At 43.6% G+C, this 4806-nt stretch overlaps 1 pseudogene; it reads right to left on the bottom strand.

Annotated features, from left to right (window-relative positions):
- Nucleotides 1–1802: 1802 nt before the first annotated feature.
- On the bottom strand, nt 1803–2704 carry LOC150003245 (protein FAM50A pseudogene; annotated as a pseudogene).
- Between the last annotated feature and the right edge of the window lie 2102 nt (nt 2705–4806).

The raw sequence follows: 4806 nt of genomic DNA, 5'->3' as shown, positions 1-4806 counted from the left end.
GCCTGCAGCTGTGCTGGGAGGCCCAGGTCAGCATGTCTAAGAGGAAGCCCAAACTCTGATTCACATTTAACCAAAATGCATGAGGGGAATGGGAACACAGGCATGCCTTGCTTTATGAAATACATGGGGCCCTCCCTATACCTAGATTAGTGATTTCTGGTTGCAACTATTTGCCTATCTCTCCAAACCATAATTTATCCCAAGAGATGACAATGTCACTTATAAACATTTAGATACAAGAACCACACACAAAATGGATTTTCTGGGTCAGTTCTGATTTTCAAAATCTGCACCCCACTTTTGATTTGCCACATCCAGATCACAAGGCCACTTTAAGGATAAGTTAGGAATACAGGGAATATTAGTGTGTAGTTGAAACGCATACCCCATGGCAGGGAAGGCTCATAATGTTGGGCTAGAGGGGGAAAGCATCACCAAAAGTTTGTTCCACTAATAATCATCTAATATACCCACATCATATCCCCTATTACAGATTTAAGTGGATTAACAACTTCATCTTATTAAGTGCAAATGCTCCCTCAAGTGGTTAGACTTCAATCACACTTTAGTATAAAATACTTCAGTGAGGTTTTCCAGTTCTTTCTCTCTGAATACCTGGAACTCCTGGAAGATGAGTGTACAGATGGAGTGTTTGCTTTATTCCTGAATGTATTTCAGACAGAAAGAGAAAGTTTAACCAAATATGGTAAAAGTTAAAAGTTCAGTGAATCTTGGTGCAAGATATAGAGATGCATTTTGCCCATTTTGCAAACTTTTTATTGGTTTAAAATAATTTTTTGGAAAATATTTTAAATAACGAGCTCTCATATCAGAAGTGTTTAGTCTGAAATCATTGATCCAGTCAACTAATGATTGACACTATGAGTATTATATATATATCGTCGTCGGCAGCCGTCCGTCTCGAGAGACGATGGTGTAGCTTCTTAAGAGTCTATCTGCACCGCCGAGAATGGCTGTGCAGTCCGACTCGGGAGTGACACGGCATCTGTCTCCTCCCGTGTTGAATCGACATCTTGCGATGACGCTGGAGTGTCCTCTCCAGTGAAGCTGAAGCTACAAAGCCTGGGCAGGGTGATATGGAGGGTCTGCTGTTGCCCATGCAGCAGACCCCCCGTCTCTTCGCAGCTGAAGGGTCCAAGGGAAAGACGGAGTCAATACAGCTTTGCTTCAGGTGCACCGCAGGAGTTGCCGGTGTTGACTACAACGTCAAACCGCCTTAGGGACTCCGGCTCCGGATTTTCTGTCGGGGTTTACTCCCTTAGCCTTTCCCCTGAAGAGGTATGCCGCAAGGCAGCGGAGGTTTTTGGAATCAGAGTTGTCCTTCTCTGATGTGCCCTGACTGGAAGATCGAACCAGTGACACTTAGCTCGCAGGCCGACGCTCAATCCACTGAGCCAAACCAGCCAGGGATATATACACATATATATACATATATACATATATATCAAGAAGAATCTGAGCAGTATTCATAGAGGGCTAGTAGATTGTTTTAGAGAACCAGAAATTAAAATAAGAAGAGCATTTGGAAGCCAGAAATAAGGAGGTGGGTGGTAGGAGAAGAGATTGCAAATGAAAATGAGATAAAGAAAAACAAAACATTTACAGAAACTACCTTCTAAGCTCCTGTCAATATGATGGCATAAGTAAATTGCAGTACTCACATTTTCCCACAACCACATCAGAATTACAACTAAACTACAGAGCAACCATCATGCAGAACTGCCTGAAGTCTAGCTGAACAGAGGTCCTATAACTAAGAACATAAAGAAGTCTGCTCCACCTCAGCATCCACCTGTGTATTGTCCCACTCTGGGATGGTAGGGTTCCCAGTGGTTGGCAGGGAAAATCTGCTGGTTCTTCTCCTACTAGCTCCATAGCACCACTTTGCCTGCTTGTGACTTGTCCTTCTTCACAGTGGCATCACTGAGCTGCAGCACATTATCAAGAGCATAGAAATTAAAAAGTGGCCCATTCTTCTCTTGGGACAATGACACAGAAGCTGAGGTGATGAGGTGTCATTAGGTACTCTGTTATGTTCATGAGCTGCTCCACCCTGCTGACCCAAGCTCACTGAAGTCTTTGCTCAAGATCTCAAGCGCCTTCTACAGGAATTGCTGCACGGTGTTGCCTTTTTTCATCTTGACTGTCTGCCAGTTCCCTGGAGCCATCCCAGTAACTGAAGGTGATTTCAATGTCCTTGCTCTCAATCTCCTCTTGCTTGGCTTCCCACCCTTGCTGCATAGCTCTTCAAGAAGCCAATTCTCCTCTTTGGCATCAACAAAAAGTGTGTGTCCACATGTGGTTCTTCCCCAGTTTCCTCTTCTTTGTGGTGATCTCTTCCAACTCCTCCTCATATATGGCCAGCTGCTGCTCCTCCTCACCACCTGCTCTCCTCCCCCAGAGTGAAGGGGAGACTAGCGATCTGCTTGGCCTCCTTGTGCTCCTTCTCTCGCAGCTTCTCCAGCTTCAACTACAGCTCCTTTGACTGCTCCTTCTTGGCCAGCTGCTTCTCCTGTTCCTTCACCAGTGCCTTCTGCTTGGCTTTCATGTCATTCAGGGTCATGAGTCCCATGGTGCTGAACATGAGCTCTGCCTCCATGGCATCGTAGAGTGCAGATAACTTCTTGTCAATGTTGGATTTCATTATGTTCTCCTCCATGGCCTGCTGCTTGATCTGCTCCATCGCCTTGTAGTATTTCTCCATTTCTTCATTAGGGGCATGACAGTGCAGCCCTAGCTGGTGTGGCTCAAGGGACTGAGTGCCAATCTGTGAACCAAAGGGTTGCTGGTTCTATTCCTAGTCAGGGCACATGCCTGGGTTGTGAGCCAAGTCCCCAACTGGGGGCATGCGAGAGTCAACCACACATTGATGTTTCTTTCCCTCTTTTTCTCCCTCCCTTCCTCTCTCTCTAAAAATAAATTTAAAAAAAAAATTTTTTAAAGGGACAGTGCACAGACTTACTCCAATTCACTCACTCTGAGTTCCAGCACTGGAGCAGTGGCTTGAAAGGCACAATGTACACAGAGAAGCAACTGAATTGTCTGGTTTGGGGGCAAAAGTTGGAGACGCAGCTTTCTTCCAGACAGAAGTGCTCAGTCCGAGTTCCTTTGATGAGCTCTCCTCCAACAGAGTCTGCAGATAGTGCCATATCTGAGTCTCCATCAATCTGGATAAAACTGTTTACCCCACCATGATGATTCCCTGAGACTCCATCCCACTTGCTGGTCCACCCAAGCCATTTCCAGTGGCTTTTCCATACAAACAATCTGTCTTGGTTCATACTAGGAACTTTCTTCAAATGTCTCAAAAATGTACAGATTTCAAACAAGCAGCATCTGGCCTCAGTGTGCCCTGTACTGCCTCTTGCTAAGTGGCCACAGGCATGGTATTAGCAGCATCTGGCTTCAGTTCACATCTTGGCCTCTCCTTGGGATCTCCAAGCCCAGCACAAGTAGCAGCCATCTGTAAATTGTTCTGTAGCTAATGCCAGGTGGCCATAGGCAGGGCACAGACAGCAGCTGATTTTAGCCTACACCTCCCAGGAGGCCCCAGAGCCAGCATATCTGGTGGACAGTTTTAGACCATGCTCAATCACCTCCATCAGTGACACACTCAAGGGGTGAACTTGGTGGGCACCAGAGCCCCACTCAAGCCCTGCTCTGTGGGGTTGGCTCCTGGATAGCAGCTCTTCTACTGTAGATACAACTTGTCTTTATTACCAATCAGCCTGGGGGGTCAATCTCTCCCATTGATATGCAATAGCAATCAAAGATCAACTACAAAAGGAGAGTGCACACAGTCTACACACGGGGTACACCCGGAATGCCAGCTCAAGTAACCCAGGAGACTGCACCACTGAGCCAAACAGAACACCAACTACATAAGGCCTCTACAAAAACTGGAAGACATAGAAAATCTACCTAATATTTAGAAATAAACATGGGGGAGCAGCCAAAATGGATAGAAAAAAATATGTCCCAAATTAAAAAACAGGAAGAAAATCTCCAGAAAAGAACTAAATGAAATGGATGCAAGAAAATTACCAGATACAGATTCCAAAACAATGGATATAAGAATGCTCAAGTAATTAAGCAAAAATGTCAACAGCATAAAAAAGAATATAGAAACATTAAAAAACAACCAGTCAGAAATGAATAATATGATGACTGAAATGAAGAAGACACTGGAAGGAATCAATAGCAGATTAGATGAAGCAGTGATCAAATCAATGATTTGGAAGACAAAGTAGCAGCAAACACACAATCAGAACAGCAAAAAAAATAAATAAATAAAAGAATTTAAAAAGTGAGAATAGTGTAAAAGAAACCTCTGTGACAACTTCAAGTGTACCAATATTTGCATCATAGGATAACCTACATGAAAAAATAATGACAGAAAACTCCCCTAACTTGGTGAAAGAAATAGACATTCAGGTCCAGAAAACACAGAGATCCCAAACAAGATGAATACAAAGAGACCTACACAAAGACACATCATAATTAAAATGCCAAAGGTTAAAGACAAAGGAAGAATCTTAAAAGCAGCAAGAGAAAAGCAATTAGTTACCCATAAGACTGTTAGAGCATATCTCAACAGAAACTTTTCAGGCCAAAAGGGATTGACAAGAAATATTGAAATTGATGAAAAGCATAGACCCCTACCCAGCAAAGCTATCATTTAGAATCACAGGACATATAAAGAACTTCCCAGACAAGAAAAAAACTAAAGGAGTTTATCACCACCACACTAGTATTACATAAAATGTTAAAGGGTCTTCTTTAAGA

The sequence above is a fragment of the Furipterus horrens genome, unplaced genomic scaffold, assembly GCF_987537825.1.
Source record: "Furipterus horrens unplaced genomic scaffold, mFurHor1.1.pri manual_scaffold_8, whole genome shotgun sequence".
Classification (NCBI taxonomy): domain Eukaryota; kingdom Metazoa; phylum Chordata; class Mammalia; order Chiroptera; family Furipteridae; genus Furipterus; species Furipterus horrens.
Note: the sequence above shows the minus strand (reverse complement) of the source record. Positions and strands in the feature narration are given on the sequence as shown.